Source organism: Erpetoichthys calabaricus, chromosome 13, assembly GCF_900747795.2.
Source record: "Erpetoichthys calabaricus chromosome 13, fErpCal1.3, whole genome shotgun sequence".
Classification (NCBI taxonomy): domain Eukaryota; kingdom Metazoa; phylum Chordata; class Cladistia; order Polypteriformes; family Polypteridae; genus Erpetoichthys; species Erpetoichthys calabaricus.
This window is the reverse complement of record NC_041406.2, coordinates 82,454,415-82,477,542: the sequence shown is the minus strand read 5'-3', so window position 1 is coordinate 82,477,542 and position 23,128 is coordinate 82,454,415. Positions and strand designations below refer to the sequence as shown.

Below are 23,128 nucleotides of genomic sequence, written 5' to 3'. Positions count from 1 at the left end.
CCCTGTGATGGACTAGTACACTGTCCAGGGATTGTCCCTGCCTTGTGCCTGATGGTTGCTGGAATAAGCTACAGATAAACAGGTTAGGAAGATGGATGGAGGTCTCATACAAGGAGAGAATGTTATAGGAATGATTCTTTTTCACATTTCTTTTCAAATGATTTTTGACTGTCATTTAAAAGTACAGCTTTTAGCTACATTTTAGAATGCATGTGATATTCTTATTAATCTGCTTTTGTTAGAAGCTTGGAGTGATAAGATGAATTCATTGAACCTTTTATACAGAAATTTAACTCACCCCAGAATAGATAATATGCAATTTACCAGGAAATAAAAAACCAAGAAAGGAAAAAAACACAAAAATGGCTTTTAAAGGTCAAACACATAATGGCTCATTCTATGCATGATCTGTCAATTGCACTGAAACTTGAATTTTCTCATTAGGATTTAGTGCTGAATGATTGATATAGGCTGATGTGCAGACACACTTTTGGTGCACTTTTGATAATAATTGCAGGAATTACATTGTTTGTGAGGCTGCACTTGTCCGTGAAAAAAAAAAACCAAGTTGATAAGATTGGTCTCTGTCCCTTTCCTAAAGTGCTGAAGCCTAGGACAATCAATCAGGAAGTGCGAGGAGCTCCTGGAGGCCAGCAGTGACGTCAGTAGCAGTGTGGGAAATGATAATTACACAGCCACTGGAACACTTCTTCAGCACAGCACACACGCTCAGTGCCTCTCTAATGTCTGCAGCATCCCACTGCATTTGCTTGTTTTATTGATAAAAGAAGCGAAAAAAAGAGAACTGCATAATGAAGATGGAGAAGCCCACATACGCAGGGTGAACAGAGACATTTGGTGTGAATGCTATACATTTCTAGCTTCGTTTTTTTTTTTTAAATCTTGTTCTTTTTGTCTGCTAGGTAAGTTGCTGTTGCTACATAAATAAAATCCTGCATAGTGTTTGAATTCATGGGTGTATTCTGTTGCCATTGTGCTAAGAGATTGTTGTTCTTGCTTTTTTCGTGTATCTGTTCAAAGACATGTTTTTGCATGCCTGGCTTTGCTTGTGAGACGAAGGTTTAATATTAGTAGATTTCAATATGTGTCAGTCATCATCTAGTATTTGTAGCTGTCTTTACAATCAGCAGGCACCCTCCTGAGAAGAATGGTGCAGTTCAAAGCCTGAGCATCACAGATGAGAAAAAAGAAAGAACTACTTTAAAAGGCTGAAACACTTGTTTTCCAACAAGTCCATTTGTTTTATCTTATAGCACTATTTTAAAATCCTTTATGACCACAGTTAGTCAGCTGTCAACCTGTTTCTTTCTTAAAATGATTTTCTGTTCTATGCTTAATAAGATATTCAATATGAGTCTGAAAAAGGGAAGGTATGATAAACAGAATAAAATGTATAACATTAGAAGGAGAGATCAAAAGTACAGACTTCTTACTGGAGATTCCTTGCTGTGCTGCGTGAGAGTGTAAAATCTAAAAAGAATATTGTAGTAGTACATGCAAGCAAAATACGCAAGAGGGAAAAGTATTGTAGTTTGACTACACCTAAAATGGTGTATATTTTTATACTGATGATAGTCTAGAGTGCTCCATTCAGTTTACAGTATGGGAGCACATCCCCCACAAAGCTCACGTATTATGAATGGGGCAGTGAAATTCATTACACGTGATAGATGATTTAACTTGCATCGTTCTCTCATTTGTGATTACTTGACAAGAGCGGTGTTTGTGATCAGGTGCTTTGTGGCCATCAATTCTAGTTGTTTAGGAAACTGTGCAGGATTAGGTATGGGGGAAAAAAATAATTTTTACATAGTGCAGCTTTAGCAAAATGAAGAAATCTTTGGCTTTTAATACATTGTGCTAATTAGCTGAGAACAGTTGTTAACGTTCACATGACCATGACAAGTGTTAATTAGGTTGGTCAGCAACTCTGGCTTATGAAGAATTGAAAGCTGTAAACTCTAAGGCTTTTTCTACAGCATGTGCAAACAGCTGCACACCCAAACTATCTGCTGTGTCAACTTCATATACAAATGCTAAAAAGGATTACCTGTTAACTTTATTCCAATAGATTTATAATATGGTGTGTATCCAATGATAACATACATGTTTTCTAATTTATTATATTACATGAATAATAAAGCAAATATAAAACTCTGATCAATATCCATCAAAAATGACTTCAAATTTTAATATAAATCCTTTTGGATTATTTATTAATTTTATCATATCTTGCACCAACAATTGTTTAGCAATGTAATGTTAAGCCATGTGAAATGTAATAATTTACATAGTGATGATGTTAAAGTTTATCAAGTATAGATGCACTGTAATAATCAAAAAACATTCTCAAAACCCACTTAATTCCAAGTCAGAGTTGAAAAGCCTGAGCCTGTCCCGGCAGCACTAGCACAAGGCAGGAATCAACTCCGGATAAGGTGCCAGTCCATTACAGGGCTCACTCATACACATACCCATGCTAGCACTCACGAAGGGCAAATCTAAAGGCACTAGTTAAGTTAACCCTTTTTAATATTTTATTTCAGAGAGTAAAACAACAAAATGCATTTTTTTCAGCCAGTGATACACTCATGACATGTGAGCAGTACAGCTGTGCACCAAAAGAAAACAGAAAAAAATAATCCCATCAAACTGAAAAGAAGACATAGAAAGCTTCCTGTCCATATCCACATCAGACAGCAATGCGTATGATTTGTCTTACATACAGTGTTAAAGCAGCAGCAAATGTCAACTGAAGACCAGGCAAGTTTTTTTAAGATAACAGTCATCTATTATTGCAAAATTCTAAAACATTCTTGAACTGTTTCTCGGGCAGATAATTTCATTTTTTTTCTATTTAATATAAGAAACAGTTTTCCTTTGAGTTACGTGAGATGGATTAGTCTTCTTTTTATATGATATAGAATGTCCCTTTGGATAATTTTGTCATCTGGTGTTATTACAAATATTGCTTTTAAAGGATTGGGAGTTTTTTTTAAATAATGGAAGTGGAGAACACTCCCAAAGTATATGACCTAGTGAGATGGGCACCTGTTGACCGAGTTTACAGTTCAGATCTTATCCTGGATCAATTTTAGGCAATGCATGTGGCTGATGTACAATTTTAGTTTGATTATAAATGCTTTGCACAAACCGAAGAGGAATATATTTTCTGAATAGCTGAGTTCTGTTCCCAACCTGCATGTGTTTGAGTATGTGGGAGTGAAAGCTATACAAACATAAAGGGATAACATGCAAACTACATATGGACACAATGACCAGTTACAGGAATCAAACGTAGGACACTGGATCCATGAATGGGCAGCACTATCCACTGTGCTATTGTGCTTCTTTCATTGTAATGGTCTCATCTTTTTCTTAAACCCACTTAGTTTGATTTAGGGTTGCAAAGGGCCAGAGCCTATTCTGGCAGCACTAGGAACAGCCTTAGGGAGAATGCATGTTCATTGCACACACACACACACACGCACGCACACACACACGCACACGCACGCACGCACACACACGCACACACACACTAACACTTGGGAACATCTTAATAGTTGTTTAGGTAAATATAGTGAAGTAATTATTGTGCTAGACCTGCTATATATGTGTAAGCATAGCCTAAACCTTGCATTACAAATTAAGGAAACTCATTAAACATTTATAAACTTGGCATAATATCAAGATGTGTCAAAAAGTGTTTGAATCTTTACATTTTGTTCATACAGAATAGTGACCATTGAGGTTGCCGGCGTGATTTTGCGTAGTGAAGGATGCTGCCAGAATAGGCACCTGCTCCCTGTGACCAAGGACTGCATAAGTAGAATAGAAAGTGGAAGGATGAATTAGTATATTGATGGATGGAAAAGGAGTTTTGTATTTACAATATATATGATAATAAACAAGGTGAACTAGACTATTGAAAAATGTATGACATTTAGGAAAAAAGTCAATTTTCACATTTAAATTAATGAGCTGCTCAGCAGATCTATGGAGCTAGAGTGCCTATGTGGAATATGCATATTTTCCATGTGTATTTATGGGCTTTCTCCAGGTACTTTAATTTCCTAACACATCCTTTATACTGTAGTTATGTGTTATGATAACTAAAGACTCTCCTGTTTGACTGTGCATGGCTATGTTCCTGGGACAGAGTCTGGAATGAGGTTCTGTCCAGGGTTGGTTTCTGTCAGGAGCCGAATGTTGCTGGGTTAGTCTTTGGCTTCGTGTGACCTTATAGGGAAAAATCATACTATAAAAAGATTGATGAGCGAAGAAGAGCTGTAGTGCTTATTAGTTTTAAAATTTGAAATGCATCTTCTTTATGAAAAACTGAAATAACCAAAATATGTTTTATTATAATACACTTGATATACATGTTGGTATACATGTGCATTTAGAATTTTTCTTTTCAACTTTACAGTAATTGCTGTTGATCCGGCCATTATAACCACAAAACCATAGCTTTTCGTGTTTCATTATGTTTTCAGATTATGCATTATTATGTATGTGTATATATTTTTATATTTAAGCATATTATACACTGCATTTCACATTCACAGAATGTTAGTTTGTGCTTTAAGTATATTGTATCTGCAAATTTGCACAGTGCTTGGAGCTTATCATTAGGAACTGCACTACCTATATATGAGCTGAATTCATTACATTTGTTATTGAGGCATGCACATTTCCCAGGTCTCCCAGAACTTCTGGGAATCTCCTGGAAATTGATGTCTCCTCCTTGCCTCTAATCAGCTATCCATAACTTCATATATATTGATGACGTTTTTTTCCACTGTCAGCATCCCTAGTCGAACAAGCATACTATATATCTATGAAACTGAGCAAAATTTAGCATTCATTTACATACCTGTGATTTTTTGAAGGGTGCTCCTTTACCCCAAAACTCAAATTTTGGAATGCTTAAATAGTATTGTATACATTTGAGTGGTGGGGAGTCATCATAATCGCAAACTTTCTGGGGAGAGATGACCATTGTGTAGAGGAAAATCATGCTAATTCTCTGTAATTTAGTTAATTAATATTTTTCATATGCTATTGTGTTTTAAATGTTCACTAATATATAGTTTGAAATTAAATCCTAGGAACTTATTTAAATTCCATCTTTTAATTGTTTTATTTTGAAAGTTAAAAATTGGGCATATTTATAGTATTTTATGTCATCATTTGTCATATTGTCAGTAGAATTTCTTTTGTTTTTATCGTTGCATTGGCTTAATTCAAGTTATTTAAAGTACATTACAACATTACAAATGTTAATACAATTTTGGACTTCTAGTCATAGGTAAACAGATCACAAAATGTGTGGCTGTTAGTTTAGCCAGCATTTCTTTGAGAACGTATCATTTGGCTTATTCAGATATTTTGGTTGACTCTAAACTGTTATGAAGATGGCATAAATACAACATAAGATTCACCACAGATCAGATTTTTCATTAAGTAGGTCCTCACAAAACTAAATTATAATCCATATACTGTTATCCTGTAACTACTTTCATCATTATAATTTATTTGTTTGAAAAAAAAACGATGAAAATGGCTGTCACTATTATTAATGTATGAACACTAAAACTTTTGTCTGTGTGTTGGGCAACACTTAGGGTTATCACACACACATTTTAAATTGTATTTTACATGCACTATGATGCTTTTATTTAGAAGTACTCCTCTGATTAGATTGCAAGAGTACTTGTTAAACATATTTAAAGGAATTCTATTAGCAAAATTGAAACATTTTACTCAAAAGACAAAATCAAAAGGACAGATAACAAGGCAAATTTTAATATTGATCTAGCCTGGGATTTATATATTCAAAATAGTTTGGTCAGGAAGCATCAATTGAGAATCAAAGTGTCTTTCCATTCTCCCCTTATTGTCCTAATTAAGATAATAAAGAGTCATTTTTTTAATAAACATTATCTTAAAACAAAAAAATGGAAAAAGTAAGAATGATACTATCATTTCAGTTAAGTTGCTCTGGGATAAAGGGTATTATTAAAATTTCATATCCATATGTAAAACGCAGAAGTAGCTAATTGATTAAAACTGTTAAAGGCTGCCAAAGACGGTTAGTAAAGAAAACTTCTGTGATCTGATTAAAACAAATATTTCTGCCATTCTTTTATCTGTTAGTAAAGCCCACTGTGTTAAAAAATAACACCTAAAGTGGGCACTGTGTGTTTAAAATATAGTGCATCTTCAAAGAAAATATTCTTTGAATTTAGACAATGTAGCGTTTCCTTCACTTAGTTCACTTATTGGTATATGTAAATTGTATTAAATGACTGATAGAATCATTTCAAGTAATTTATATTTGTGGGTCCTAACCAAATCTCAAGCTCAAAATAGTTCTCTCCACTGAGCAATTCTCTTTTGCTATACATATAATAAAAAAGCACCCTCGTAATGGATCACAACCATTTCTGTGCAGTTATTGGCACTTATGACCATCCCTCCTAATGTTTATTTATCTGTCCTGTGCCAAAAACAAATTAAAAAATAGAAAAATAGCTGTCTGGAATGCAATGTGATTCGCCCACTTCATTTAAATATGTAAATAGTATAAGAAGCACAGCAACAGAATAGACCATCCATCCATACATTTATGCACTTTCTGAACTTGGTTAATCCAGTTTTATAACACTCAAGAAGTCAACAACAACAACAACATTTATTTATATGGCACATTTTCATACAAATGATGTAGCTCAAAGTGCTTTACATAATGAAGAAAGAGAAAAAAAGACAAAATAAATAAGAAAATAGAATTAGGGAACACTAATTAACATAGAGTAAAAGTAAGGTCTGATGGCCAGGGAGGACAGAAAAAACAAAAAAAACACCAGGCGGCTAGAGAAAAAAGTAAAATCTGCAGGGGTTCCGAGGCCACAAGACCGCCCAGCCCCCTCTAGGCATTCTACCTAACATAACATAAATGACCACAATCAGTCCTCATTGTATTCAGGGGTCTCATGGAAGAATTTGATGATGACGGTCATGTGGACTTCTGGCCTTTAATCCATCAATGTAAACTCGATCAAAACTCGAGCTCATCTCACACACAGAAAGTTAACCACTCAAGTTTTGGATGTGGAAAGAAACCATAAGAAGACACAGGTAAGGACTTGCACACACCACTCCATAACCAGGCTGGAGATGTGATTCAGTACCACTGTGCTTCCAAAAGAATGGTTCTTAATTTTTATCTTTTAACTCCTTTATATCCATTCTTTGTCATAAGAGGTAGTTCTTACACTGAATTCAATATCAGTCACACTTACTATTCATGATACATGTTGGGCATTTCCCCCCAACTTATATACCATAGTCACTACTTTAGATATAGCAGGTATGGTAATCCTGAACAGTGTACCATTCTCTAAAATTAAATTTTAAAAAATGAGTGGTATATATGTGTGCTTTTGTGTGTACTGAGGATCTCTATTTTTGATGAATCTAATATTCCTTATCTACTCTTTATCTTCCACTGGGTACTGTGGTTTTCCTTCCACATCCCTGTCTGTTACAGTATCTAAACTTTAAAACTGACTCCATTTTAGAGTGAGTGTAAGTGTGGGCCAGGGTTGGTTCCTGCCTTCTTGCATCGGCTCAGGTCTCTGAGACCTTGAGTTTGATTGAATGGGTTGGAGAATGTCATAGTATATTATCTCCTGGTACAAAAGATAACTAAATAATAAATTAGAAGTAAATAAGTATATGAATTAATAAATAATAGCACACACACACACACACACACACACATAGTGATACACTTAATGCACATTATGACTACTTTATCATCCATCAGAGGAAAATGTATCTTCCATAAACAAAATGCAAAATTATCAAGATAATCTCTACATTATTATAGAAAAAAGCAACAGCACACTTAATGACATGTTAAATCCTTATTTTCTTACTACCATGAAATCTACCATGAAACAATGTCCACGTGCTTCCCTATACTCTGTTACTTTAAAACATATGAATACAGTTTGCATAAGCTATGTTTTTGACATAATGGATTTGGCCACTAGAATCCCTAAGGTGGAAATAATTTTTCCTCTGGGTGTTCATGACTTTGATGACTATTGTACTGTATACAGAGGTATGTGATTTTCAATCTATATTATATAATAATGCCCATGTGTATACATGTTCATATATTCTGCAAAGCTTACCTTAAAGCTAGAATTTGAGGCATTACTCAAAAGAAGCGTGCACTAATTGAACCAAGCCTCCCAATTTGCTGCAACTGTTATACAAGTGCAATATAAGTAGAATAAAGGCAATTAAAATAATGAGTGAGGAACTGGCAAAGAAGGGAAATGGGGGCCTGCCCGCTGTTCCTTTGTATGACTCCAAATAAAAGTGGTTTCCTGTCGACTCTTAAAGACAGATACCTCAAAAAACAGAAAATTACCATGGTGACTAAAACGTTGGCTTTCACTTTACACAGCTAGACAATGTGCAAAAAACATTTTGGAATCTTTGTATATTCTAATGGCAAAAGGATAACAAGTTAATTTAATTTAATTTTGAAACATTTTAATTATCATTGATCTGAATTTTCATTACTGCTCATCATTCAGTTTAATTTCAACTATTTTATATTTTATCTTTTAGGTTTTGCTCATTATTGTTGTTTTGTTGATCTTTATTATATACCTGAAGTTTCATTACCCCTAAAATTGTTTTGTCAATTTTTTTTTTTTTTTTACAAAACTATACTACATACAGTGATACAGTGTGTGGGTGCCTATATATACATATATATATTTTTACATACACACACACATACATACATTGTTTCGCTACAAGAAAAGTAGAGCAATAATGTTACAATTGAAGTAGCCACTTTTACTAATAACAATGCTTTTTTACTATAACAATTTTGTTTTTATACATTTTATTTATTTATGTTAAAGTAAGGCTGCTCTGATCTACACTGTGTTTTAACTAAGTTAGTGTGTTTATGTATGTACAGTAAGTATGGTGGATTTAGCATGTGCTTTGAGTTTGTGTTCAATGAAGAGCACTATACAAAAATGTGTTGAATTTACTTCAGCTTTGCAGAAAAAAATACTGTACTTTAGGTTTTTGATTATTTCACAATGCCCTTTAAAAATGAAAAAATCACAATTCTTAGTTTCTATAATATTCATTTTTTGCTTAATAATGCTTATACCAGCAACCATAGCACAATCACTTCAGACCAGGTCATCCACGTGAAGCTAAGCGGGCCTGGCCAGTACTTGGTTGGCAGACCAACCAGGAAAAGCTTGAGCTGCTGCTGGAAGAGGTGTTGCAGGAGGCAGCTTACCCTGTGGTTTGAATGTTGGTCCCAATGCCCCAGTCCAGGGTCACTGTGCTGTAAAATGGTGCCATCCTTTGTATGAGAAATCAAGGTCCTGACTCTTGTGGTCATAAAAGACCCCTCATAAAGAGTAGGGTGTATCCCGATATCCTGGATAAATTGCTCTCCATGTCCTAGTCATTCTGATCTCCTAATCATCCCCTGTGTCTGAATGGTTCCTATCTCTCAGACCCCTTCACCACCTAATAGTGGCTCTGAGGCTAAGGATATGCACTAGCATCTTGAAGGTTGCCAGTTCAAATCCCATTACTGCCAGAAGAGATCCTACTCTGTTGTGCCTTTGAACACGGCCCTTAACCTGAACAATTGCTCTTTACAATGGCTGACACTGCATTGATCATGCAAAAAGACAATTTCCTCTCGGGGATGAATACAGTGTACCAAAAACCAAAATAGCTAAAGTATGGTGAGATTACTGACATATAAATGGCTGCCATCTTATCTTCCAGGTGGATGGTGCACATTAGTGGTGACTGAAGTGTCTCCCCAATCACTATGTAAACAGCTTTGAGTAGTGAGAAAAGCGCTACATAAAATTATAAAGAATTATTATTATGTTACGAAGCATTACACACATAACATTCTTTCAGGGTTATTTGAAATAGAAAGGATATTTTATATAACTTATTTTTTTACTAAATATTTTATAAACTATTTCAGCTTTATTAAGGAATACGGTATATCTAAAGAAGAGTATAGAGCTGGTATTTCTGATTATAAATAGTTATAACACCTTTTGAAATTGGAATCAGTTACTTTTGTAAAATAACTAGGAATAATTCGGATAATACAGGAGATAATGCACAAAATCCCTGACAACTCCAAAAATTAATGTATATTAAACAACCTACATTTCAATATTAGACTTATTAACTGCACCAATTTATCATACAAAAACTTATAATTTGTGGATGTGCACATGGTATTTTTCAGTTTGCTGTTAAAACTTTAGTGAAGAAGGATTGTTTTAGAAAAAGCAATGATTAAGATTTGGAAAGCACAGTTTAATATGACTTAAAATGAAGAAGTGCTTTGATAACATCAGAACATTTAAGGAAACTAAGTGAGTTCTCTCAGTAACAATACAGTATTTGAAACTTTATTGGCAGTAGTTAATTTAACTAAACTATAACAAAACAAATTCACTTTTCAAACCCCCAACCTCTTGATTATTAGACAGCGTTTCTTACCTCTGCACTATCCAAGCAGACGTGTCAACATTGTACCCTAACCCAATTTCTTTTTATTCGGTTCCTGGAAAAAAGTGCATATGTTTTGTTATACCTGTTCCTTTTGTGAACGTGTTTGTTTGATATTTGGACTTCACACATTATACACTTCACGTCAGCATTTTGCCAATTATTAGCAGAATATGAAAAAGGTTTCTGTTTTAGTTATGTTTTCAACATTTCTTGCCTCACATTTCCTGTCATCCACACCCAGATAAACAGACTTGAGCTGGGAGAACTTCAGCTGCGTCAGTGGTGGATGGGATAGCAGGCTGTTTGCTGCTTGTGCTGATTGACACATTTGCAAAACAAAGACACTGATGAAGAGGTGCAAAGGAATTTAAGGTGGCCCGGGATTACGACTTTTTTTGTAGGCTTCAGGGTTTCTAGTGTTAATTGAAGGAAAATGTGCATCAAAATCTGAATAGTCTGCTACATGTACAGTAGTTATAATTATGTTTTTATTTTAACATATTTTAAACTTCCAATTAATGAAAATTAAAAATATTCCTTTACAATTAAAATTATAATGATACATTTAAAAATATGAAATTAGTGTATATGCAGGTTTATACATTTACTGTATATTGTAGCATGAACATTTAATAATAAAAGTATTTTTAATTGACTTTGATAGACAAAAAAATATAAAAAATGCTGAAAAACTTTTCTGCAAATGCATGAGAAAATAGTCTGCACGAATTATGATTTACAATGTTGTTTCTTTTAATAACACATTAGTGTAAATGTCTAACATCATTAACCATGAAAACACTACCTTTTTATTCTATTTTTATTAATTTATTTTATTTAATGCAAGGTCTTTTCAGAACTAATTGTATCTCTCCAATTTAGTCTTCCTGATTTAGTTACTGTCTTGTCAAACTTCCCACTCTCTTAGCCCAGGGTGGTTCAAGAACTAGCAGACCTCTTTCAGGCTCATCATTTCAAGCTACTGTATTTTCATTAAGTGGCTCTGACTTTTGGGCCTGGCAGGATAACAATCCCTGCAGGGTAAACACTGAGCTCACCAGCTCACCCTTCTGCTCTTCAAAGATTTCAAAACATTTCTGGTTACTATACAACAGTGCATAATAGGAAATCACATACTATGTACAATGACTTATTTCCTAATGTTAAAGTCCCTTAATTAAAATAAATGCTAAATTGTGAAATATTAAGGTAAGATTTAATTCCTTAATAAATTTATTAAAATGCATTCAATATAAACAATATATTTGGCTCACTGCAATTGCTTTTATTTTCAAAATTAGCAATAATTTTTAATACTATGAAGGCACCGTAACACAAAGATTACTAGTGCTGCCTCACAGCTTCAGGAGAATGGACCTAAAGCCATCCTCCAACATTGTTTGCATGTTTTGCATGTTCCTCTTATGTATATCTGGATCTTTCTTTGTGTTCTCCAGTTCTCCTCTCTCTTAAGAAAGATGTGCTAGTTTGCTTGATGGATGTCTTGCCTGGTATAAATGAGTGTGGACAGTTGGATAAGTGTGCCTGAAGTCAGGCCTAGGTTCTATGTTGTTGCTTTTCATCCAAGGCTGCCAAAGTAGGGCACTACAACTAGATATTAAGTGTGATCAATAAATGGTTGGATGGATAAATGGATAAAACATTTATACTAACATATCATTTTCATAAATTTATTACCATGCCTATTGGTGGACGCATGGAGCTCTAAACAAACATGTCATTACAAAGCATGTGTACATTTCTGTAGAATTATACTCTCCTGTTTTTCCTGTGTCCATTCACCCATCCATTTATTTATCCATTAATTCATAAGGAAGTGATCGACTAAATGTTTCGTACAAAAGTTAGTGCTGCTTTTTAAAATTTGATATGGCAGAAAAGAAAAAATACAAATATATGTGTGTTACATTGTTATAGTATACACATGTATTGAACAAAGACATTGACACACCAACCTAGAATCAGTTAAAAGCAGGCGGTACAGCTGTTATGTGCAGGAGTGATGCCATACTATTGCTCCATGATAATCTATGCAACCTCATCATTTATTGATGAGGATGGAAAGTTCCAACCCAGATATTTTTCATTAATCTTGATTGTACTCAAATATGCTGAATGAGAAAACCAAGGTATATGACAAATTAGTTATAATGTTTATTTACCCTTCAGGCGACCAGAAAGGTTCTGTGTAGTCTTTGAATTAAGATATTTCTTCAGAATCTTTAAGTAAATATTAGCAGATAAGACATTGATGTTATTGTATTAAGAGTTGAACTGATCCAAAGAACATCAAGAAAATATATCTTTCTACCATTGAAGCCAAGCACTTAGCCGCTTTCGCTCCTCTTGCCATATGTCCTACATGTATTTTTCCCTTTTGGAAAACACAATTATGCAATGTCCTGCCTGTGGCTACATCTTTTTCCACTGGTTCTTTCTGAAAGTCATTGACATTTTACTTACTAAAATCCATCCCCTCCTAGGCCTTTGCTTGAATCACAGCCACAAATGCCACCTGTATGGCCTATTGATATCTCTTAATCAAATCTGTAGACAATTCTGTTTACATTGCATGAAATGCCTGTTTGTTCAATGTGACAGTATTCCTTACTACAGTTGTCAAAGCAACAGGTCCTAGGATTGCTACCATTACAAATACCAACAACCTTTTGGTCACAGCTCCTTGAAACTGCTTCAGCTACTAAGGTCTTGAACATGGTCCATTCATGATCTATATTTGTCACCTCTCCTGACATCGAGGAGAAGCTCTCACACAGGTGGGAATTACTTATTCTAAACAGAGGCATCCCCTAATTGTTCCCAACACACCATCACTACCCATTTAAAATTTGCCAGGTTTGTAAAGCAGGTACTCCTTCTATCTGAACTAACTCGGCAGCAAGTGGTTATCATTTGACATCTCGGCACCATTCTTTACCCAAATGTTCAAAAGATGTGACCTCAGAATAGATGACTGGACTAAAAAGTTGATCATTGGCTTTTGGCCCAAAGTATTGGTCCAAGGTGTTTGTTATGAACAATCCATAACTAGTATAAAATCAACAATTTACCACTCGGATTCAGATCAGGCAGGTCCTTCCTCCCAGTACAGGTAGTTCCAATATCCCCATGTGAGTGTTGAAGTCTCCCAGTAGAACTAAAGAGTTAGCAGATGGTACTATTACAAGCACAAACTAAAATATTTCTAAATGTCAGAATAAAATGAATAGGTTTTGTGTGTATTCACATAAGGAACAGTTAAAATTTTACACTCTCCATCCCAGAACTGCATTGAGGCAATGCTCTTGCAAATCAAAACACATTCAATCAGTATGCCACCCAAGACAGGGACTTGTGAGAGAGTGAGACAGCGAGAGAGTCCACCTTTGGTCAAGTGTTTTGGTTACAGAACCAATGTTGTGCTTAGAAATGAGTCTAACTATATCTAGGCACAAGTTCCAGCTCCTTCTCCACCAGAGAAGTTACACTCCATGCCACAAGAACCAGTTTAATTTGACAAAATCTATCCTGGTTAGTCCTGTTTTTGACCATTACATAACTGGCATCGTTTCTGAGTATCACCTGTTTCCTTATGGGTGATAAACTCTCATGGATCCCCCACACACATCATTTTCAGGCTGAATCTAACTAGGCTCTGTTAGTCAACTGGCCAAAAGGCAGTGGCCTGTGAATGACCCTCCAATGCCTCGCTCCAGTCCCCATTCCCTATTCTGGGAACGCTTCTCTTTTATTTAATTAGCACATCCTTGAGGGTCAATAATGAATTGATCTTTGTCTGATGTTTCTTTCAGAAGATGTTCAGGCATTATTTAGTGCCAGGCATACGTATAATAGTATAGTATATGTTTAGTTGGAGTTTAGAAATATTTCAATAAAATGGTGAAGGCTTGTAATGTCATTGTTAAATAAAACCTGAATATTTCATGAATATAGATGCATGTTTTGACTGAACCAAAGCATATATATTTCATTTTTTCAAATTGATTTAATGGCTATATAGGTTGTAAATTTCCACTACATTACAGAACATTTTGCTCTATATATCTATATACAAAATCCATTTTGAGGCACTTCTTGCATTATTAATGCAACAAATAAATGACAGTTCTCAAGAAATTATGAAGTGCTGTTTAAAATCTGACTGGAATTGGAATTGGACTGAACAGTGCATTTAGATTCAATAAAACAAATTAATTTGTAGCAGGATTATTTTAATAGTACACCTTTCCATTTCCTGATGTTCAATGTGTACTCTCAAAGTCCATCCTCTCTTATATTTTTAGATTAAGCGTACTTGAAATGAGCAGGATGATTAACAAACGTCCGCCACTGAAATCAAAATTTTCACAGTAAAAAGGTAACTTCAGTTATTTTTAAGGCGAAATTTGATTTTAGTGTTTTTAGAGTCATGTTTATTAATAGAGATTTGCAATGTCTTCCTCTCTGTCAGAAGTTTAATTTCAACTAAACCATTGACTTGCTTTATAAGAGAAACAAATACTATATACAATACAAATAGTTGGGTTTCAGTTTTGTTCGTGATGTCTTAAATTGTGTTAATTTAAACGAGTTTTGGACCATTAATTATCAACAAATTTGTCAATGGTCCCAAAAATTCAACATCTGTATTTTTTATCTATTATTTCCATTAATTATATTCTACTCTTCTAATCAAATATTATTACTTGTTATTTCATTGAGATAAAAGCTTTGGATACTGTTTAGGTTATCTATAATAATGGTTAGAGATATGTAAAACAGGAACATTTCGATTCACACACAGTTTTGCAAAACTGACATTAAAATTGCAGGTGATTTCGCAGTTGGGAAATGAAAAAATCACTAACACGAGTTTTCCTGATGTTGTACAGGTTTTTGTGTGCGAAACAATGAGTATTGCTTCCTAAAGACTCGTTCATAACTTCATGTTTACCTGTGTTTTTTTTTTTTTCTGTAGCTGCACAATGCCTGTAAATGTGGCGCACCTGCTAAATCTGTGCTATTTAGGCCCCCCCGTTCACTGCTAAGGTGAAATTATTTTTTTTCTTAAATGTGAAATTGTACATATTTCCCACTGTGCACATTACTGGGTTTTCTACCCTGGAAAATCTCACTAGACAACAACTCCATAGCTCTGTTACTCAGCAATTACTGTAACTGTTTCTTGATTGCTGCAGACCAGGTTGTGGATACAGTATGTCCACCCCAGGTGCCACAGAGTGTTATTTCTTTTCGGTTTAGGACGTATTTTAGAATTGACAATGTGGGGGTTGTGTTACCAGAACACATCATGAAAATATCTACACATGTCGGGAAACTAGTCCGTAATTTCTTTTCTCTTTTTAAATACTAAATGACTGGCAGACATGAAAAATTAACGTATGTAAATATTTCGAGACAGGACCTAAACACCTTTCTTCTTGTATTAATTACACACATTTTGCTAGAAGCAAAACACAATTTTTTTTTCACATATTTGTTAACCAAGCAAAACACAGACCTTCGTTGCAAATTCAGTTTGTATGAATCATTTTGCTCATCACTAATAATGATATTCAAGTTTTGTCCTGTGGAACTCTGGTGGGTGAAGGTTTTCATTCGAAAGAAATCAACAGTGAACTAGTAATTTATTCTTATCTTTATTTGATATCATCATTTTATTAGTTGATCTTATTTCTGCTCTTAGTTTGTGTTCAGAAAAATGTAGCATTGTGAGATTTAAAATATAAGAAATTTAGAAAGTTTTTTTTGTTATAGCTTTAAATACTTTATAATTTCTTTTGTCATTTCTTTTAGTTTTATTCATTTTTCCCCATGGTGTTCTCTTCCTTAATTGTATCCAAATTGTGGCATTTAACAGAGTGGAGCAGGCACAGGTGCCAATGACATTAAATGCTGAAGGGGGTTATTATTACTGTGTCATAGCCATCTGCATGCTCATTAGCAAGCAAAGACAAAATAAACACACAACTAAAAAATCTGAGCAAGAAAATAAATAACTAAATAAATACTGTAATCTCTAATATACAAATACTTGCTATATTCATATTGAAACTGGATTGACAGAAATTAGTAATTGGAAAAAGTCGGAATGCTTAAAGTCAAAAGGAAACTGGGTTGGAAAGAAAGCTACTGTAATTGAGCATTGGTGGGATGTTTAATTACACGTTGTTTATTTTTACATTCCAAAAGATTAACATTAATTTCCAGATCCTGTCATTTTAAATTTTAAATGTAATTTTGGTTTGCCATTTGAGTCTAGGGGAGAATGCATTTGTGTTGTTTGTGCATGCAGTTTATGCAACATTCAGAATTACAAATACTCTACAAAGTGGCAGAACCATTCCAATAACAGATGCATCTTACAATACATAACACATATACAGTCGTATGAAAAAAAACTGGGAACCCCTCTTAATTCTTTGTATTTTTGTTTATCATTGGCTGAGCTTTCAAAGTAGCAACTTCCTTTTAATATATGACATGCCTTATGGAAACAGTAGTATTTCAGCAGTGACATTAAGTTTATTGGATTAACAGAAAATATGCAATATGCATCATAACAAAATTAGACAGGTGCATAAATTTGGGCACCCCAACAGACACATTACATCAATACTTAGTTGAGCCTCCTTTTGCAAATATAACAGCCTCTAGACGCCTCCTATAGCCTTTGATGAGTGTCTGGATTCTGGATGGAGGTATTTCTGACCATTCATCCATACAAAATCCCTCCAGTTCAGTTAAATTTGATGGCTGCCGAGCATGGACAGCCTGCTTCAAATCATCCCATAGATTTTCGATTATATTCAGTCAGGGGACTGTGAAAGCCATTCCAGAACATTGTACTTCTCCCTCTGCATGAATGCCTTTGTAGATTTCGAACTGTGTTTTGGGTCATTGTCTTGTTGGAATATCCAGCCCCTATGTAACTTCAACTTTGTGGCTGATGCTTGAACATTATCCTGAAGAATTTGTTGATATTGGTTTGAATTCATCCAACCCTCGACTTTAACAAGGGCCCCAGTCCCTGAACTAGCCCCACAGCATGATGGAACCTCCACCAAATTTGACAGTAGGTAGCAGGTGTTTTTCTTGGAATGCGGTGTTCTTCTTCCGACATGCAAAGTGCTTTTTGTTATGACCAAATAACTCAATTTTTGTCTCATTAGTCCAAAGCACTTTGTTCCAAAACGAATCTGGCTTGTCTAAATGAGCATTTGCATACAACAAGCGACTGTTTGTGGCATGAGTGCAGAAAGGGCTTCTTTCTCATCACCCTGCCATACAGATGTTCTTTGTGCAAATTGCGCTGAATTGTAGAACGATGTACAGATACACCATCTGCAGCAAGATGTTCTTGCAGGTCTTTGAAGGTGATCTGTGGGTTGTCTGTAACCATTCTCACAATCCTGCACATATGCTGCTCCTGTATTTTTCTTGGCCTGCCAGACCTGCTGGGTTTAACAGCAACTGTGCCTGTGGCCTTCCATTTCTGGAGCACATTCCTTACAGTTGAAACTGACAGTTTAAACCTCTGAGATAGCTTTTTGTAGCCTTCCCCTAAACCATGACACTGAACGATCTTTGTTTTCAGATCTTTTGAGAGTTGCTTTGAGGATCCCATGCTGCCACTCTTCAGAGGAGAGTTAAAGGGAAGCACAACTTGCCATTGACCACCTTAAATACCTTTTCTCATGATTGGACACACCTGTCTATGAAGTTCAAGGCTTAACAAGCTAATCCAATCAATTTGGTGTTTCAAGTAATCAGTATTGAGCAGTTACTGTACATGCATTCAAATCAGCAAAATTACAAGGGGACCCAAATTTTTGCACAGCCAATTTTTCACATTTGATTTAATTTCATACAACTAAATACTGCTTCACTAAAAATCTTTGTTCGGAAACACCCCAGTACGCAGATGTTCCTAGGAAATGAAAGACATACCACTGTTATCTTTTTTGTTGAAAGTAGAGTCAATTATTATACAGGCTGAGAGGGGTTCCCAAACTTTTTCATATGACTATAAGTACTATAACAAGGGTAGCGTAACAGTTTCGGTATCTTGGCTGTAAGAGCCATTTGCTAAATACTGTATTAAAGTTATATGAAATGTTTGCCTATATATTAGTGCATAATCTATGGGAGGTTCTTATAACCCCCACAAGTTGAATTGAATTGGTATATTCTAACTACTTCTTGCTCCACTGACTACAGAATAGTCTCAGTTAGTGACCTGCCTTGCCATGTATAGGGCATGGAGGGCACATGGTTTTAAACGGTGCCTTAATGTGCTCAGTTGTATGTACAGAGCCGTATGTTTAGTACATACTGAATGTGAAATAAAGTATAGAGAAATAACTCATCCTTAAGTATATAAACAATTGAAGTTTAACAAGAAGAAACGTTTTTCCTTTTATTGTCCATGTGTAACAACCTTTTTCTTTATTCTTGTGTGGACTGTTTGCTTTGAATTTTCACTAAACTTTTTAAAACAAACTTTTGGACTGAGAGATTTCTTTCTGCATGCGTTTGACCCGTGCTTGATCCTGCCTTACCTACCAGCAGCTACAGTGGCTGTGAATTTCATGGCCAGTGGTGGTCTGCATGGACTCTGCACAATCTCCCTGGGATTGTATCTGTTATTCTCTGCTATACCTACATTAGCTGTGATGCAAAAAGAAATCACACTTTTGTTTCCACTTCGACATTGCTATGTTTTGTGTTCTTTAGTGTTTTTCAAACTTATCAATATTCTATCAATAGCCCATCTTGGCCTTTCCTGCAAGAAAATTTTTTAGGCCACTTTCTAAACATGATCATCAATTATAAACATAAAATTATTTAGATAGGGTTTGCATCTTCTAGGGAATTGACAACATTGCTGTCAAACTTTGACATCCCCTCACCAAAAAAAAACATTTTAGCAGCTTTAAAAAGTGACAACAATATCTATCTGACATTAAATGTGTAGCCATGATCCCATGTCTCATCACATTTTATACTCGGGTCATAAAATCCATGCTCTTCTGTGATGTTCCAGATGTTTTTGTGACAGATTGCCTATGGCAGAACCAGTATCAAATATATTTGAGTTAAAGAATGAGTTATTCAGGGGTCATTTTAAAGGACATTGTTAAGAGGAGAATCTTGGTGAAATCTTTTGTACGATAATATACCATAACAGCTACCACTACCCCCTAAACAACAGTGCCCCAGAAATGACTAACCCATGTAGTATCAGATTCCAGTAAATGCTAAGAATGGTTGGTATAGTGTCAGCTACAATTTCTTTTCCCTGCTTGGTACTGTAGGGATGTCAATGACATAGCTACATCGGCTTTGGTGATTATTTATTTGCGCAGCCAGTCACAGGACATGCATGGGTGCCTTAGCAATCCCTATTGAGACTGTGAGAATGTATCATAATCTGATGGCCTTGGGACTTTCCGAAGCAGACTGTGATGCACCAATTCACAAACAGCTCCTGGGAGAAATTATGCGGAAAGAAGGGTGTGTGGGGTGTGCCACCTGACTTTGTCAGCTAGCAAAATATGTTTATTTTGACCCATTAGGATATTAGGATATTGTGCATTGTTTTGCACACCTTTTATAAATAATTTGAGATTACCACTGAAATACATAACTTACCATATTATATAATACTAGCATTGTAAGCCTGTGCTGTAAAAAGCACGGGGTCCTAGAAACTATTGAAATCATCAGAAAAAAAATTGAAATGTAGAGATGTCAGGTAATTAAAGGGAACTACTCTGGGCATCTCTCTCCTAGGAGGTTTAGTTTTTCCGATGTGCTCGCATCCTTTGTGCATTAGCGGCTAAGTGACTGTCTTTCTTTGGAGGTTTCATTTTACTGACTTGCTCACCTCGCTTGTGTATTAGCGATGGGAGGAAAAGTAAAACGGATACCGTTTTGCCAAAGTGCTCGCCTTGCTTCTGTATTAGTGGCTAAGCGAGTGACTCTTTCTTCAGTGGTTTCATTTTGCCGACGTGCTGGCCTCGCTTGTGTATACTCGGAGATGGTGCCCTTACCCTGACTCCACCTCTCACTTTGGGCCGGACAGACAAACACACTTCCACGTGTAGAAGTTTATATATAAGAAGAGCTGTTCCTTGAGCAGAAGGCTAACTCTGTAGTGTTCAGTGTTCTCTGAACTTTATTGATCTCGTTCACAACAGCACAACATATGAAAGACAATTAATGGTGAATGTTACTCAAACTGTACCCCTAATCCCATACAGCAATATGTCTGTGCTGAAGCACGATAAGCTTAATTAACTGGATGAAAGTCACTGACTTATTTTGGTTATGTTTCTGAATTCTGATTGCTTTTCTTCTAAGTTTATTGGTCAATTGTAGTATCTCTTTTCTTAAGGAGGCCCTTTTTCCTTGTAGTTAATAAGCTCTATTTGAAGATGTTGTTTGGGAGGATGGGATGATTTATTAGTAGTTGTGGTGAAGAGTTGAATTTGTCAGGCACTGCCACGGTATTCAAATTGACTTAAGGTAAGGTTCTCTATGTTCTGTTCTGACAAATTCCTTCAATGAGTATACAATCTTAATTACAATATTTGAGAGTAATGCTGATTTGTGATAGTAGAAGTAAGCTGGATGCTGGTCATATTGGGTGCTACTGCATTCAGTTTATTTAGTGTGGCTTTAGAGGTGCTGTTGTAAAGACTGTCTTGTCTAAATTTTCTGCAGTAGTAGGCCATGAAGATGAAGGAGCCCATGCCACATCTAGATCCATACAATCTGTCATGCCCTTGAAACTAATCGTAGGTTTCTGGATATTGGATGAGAGGTAACTGAAACAGTTTCAGACCATATATTTGCTTGTATATCATCGTCCACAACATTATCCAGGTTCCTGGCAGACAAGCAGTGGCGTGGTGATTAAGCCTTTGGACTTCAAATGCTAAAGTTGTGGTTTGAATCCTACCACTGACACTGTGTGACCCTGAGCAAGTTACATCACCCACCTGTGCTCCAATTAGAAAAAACAAAAAGAAATGTAACCAATTGTATCTCAAACGTTGTAAATTGCTTTGGATAAAAGCGTTGGCCAAACAAATAAATGTTCCTTAATGACACTTTCTCAAGTTGATGGTTATGACTAGCTGATAGCACCATTACTGTGAGTGAGGTACAAGTAGTGATCTTCTCACCTTCTTCAAGACAGTGACAACTGGTCTCAGTGATTCTAGAATTGTATTACTTCCTAGGGACACTTTCTTTTTAGGTCATCTGTCTTACATGCAATATTTGAGTTTTGTGAACTGTGCATTCTCGATCTTTTTTTCAGTGTTACATCATTAACAGGCACGCTATTATTCACACTGTGTATCTGCTTGATTGTACATTTGCTGAAAAGGTTAGGTTGTTCAGATATTATTTTCATGAGCAGTGTGTTTCCAACAAAAATGTGCTTACCAGGTTGAGGAATGTCTGCAATACTATCCACTATAAATTAGTTGGTGCTGCTGCAGATGGCAAGCACATTATGTACTTGAGAACTTTTCCATTGATAACAACCAAAATGTCCAGAATGTACTGTAGAAAGCACCTCTAACTTAACAAGACAGCATTTATTACTTCACCAGTCTGATTATATATCTATCCATTAATTGAGTGAAAATAATATTCTAGGACCATTCTGTCCATCCTTTATTAAACAGGTTAATCCAGTTTTTGGTTGTGACTGTTAATGCCTATTATAGCAGCATTAGGCACAAGGTAAAAAACAACCATAGTTCAGGTGTACACACCCTCACACTCACTCATCCCGAGACATTTTAGATTGCAAAGTCATTTCCTGTTGATGCAGGAGGAAAAGTTATGTTCCCAAGTAAAAATCCATGTAGGCACAGGGAGAGAAAATAAACTCCATTTCAAATACACACAATGACTGGCCAACATGCTGCAATCAGTATGACTTTATTTTATTTCATTATACAGTTTTGAATGCACAGCCATTCCTGAAGAAGAATGGCATCAGCTACAATTCTGTCTCAGATTAGTGTGGCACCCGGAGATGCCCCTATTGTACCTAGTATAGTTTTAATACTAGATTGTGTGGCAGCCCAAATAAAAGTAAGACAACAGCCTGAACACAAAAGGCATATTTTGATAACTGGCCCTGAGCTATTATACAGAAGGCTTAAAGATCATTGGCAGGCATGAAGAAAACAAAACCATCCAAGAAGGCCTCAGGTTCTGAAGCACTTGAGTCGGTAACCTTTATCTGCCCGCCTGCAATGCAACAAGCCCCTGTGCCAACTGATTTTTCAGTTGTTCCCAGTTGAACAAATCTGCATGCTGACTTCATAAGTGGTTCCCTAATAGAGACAGAACTTATAGCCAAAGTGAGCTTAGATCCGGATAGACTGCTTGCCAAAACGAAGCATGGGGTGTTGGCTAAAGATAACTCTGTCTG

At 35.6% G+C, this 23,128-nt stretch overlaps 1 protein-coding gene across 1 annotated transcript in view; it reads left to right on the top strand.

Annotated features, from left to right (window-relative positions):
* Window positions 1-716: 716 nt before the first annotated feature.
* dgkb (diacylglycerol kinase, beta) overlaps window positions 717-23,128 on the top strand; it is a 696,992-nt gene continuing 674,580 nt past the window's right edge. The window contains exon 1 of the mRNA XM_028817172.2: window positions 717-923. The gene's annotated coding sequence lies outside the window, so the exon portion shown is untranslated. The remainder of the gene's footprint in view (window positions 924-23,128) is intronic.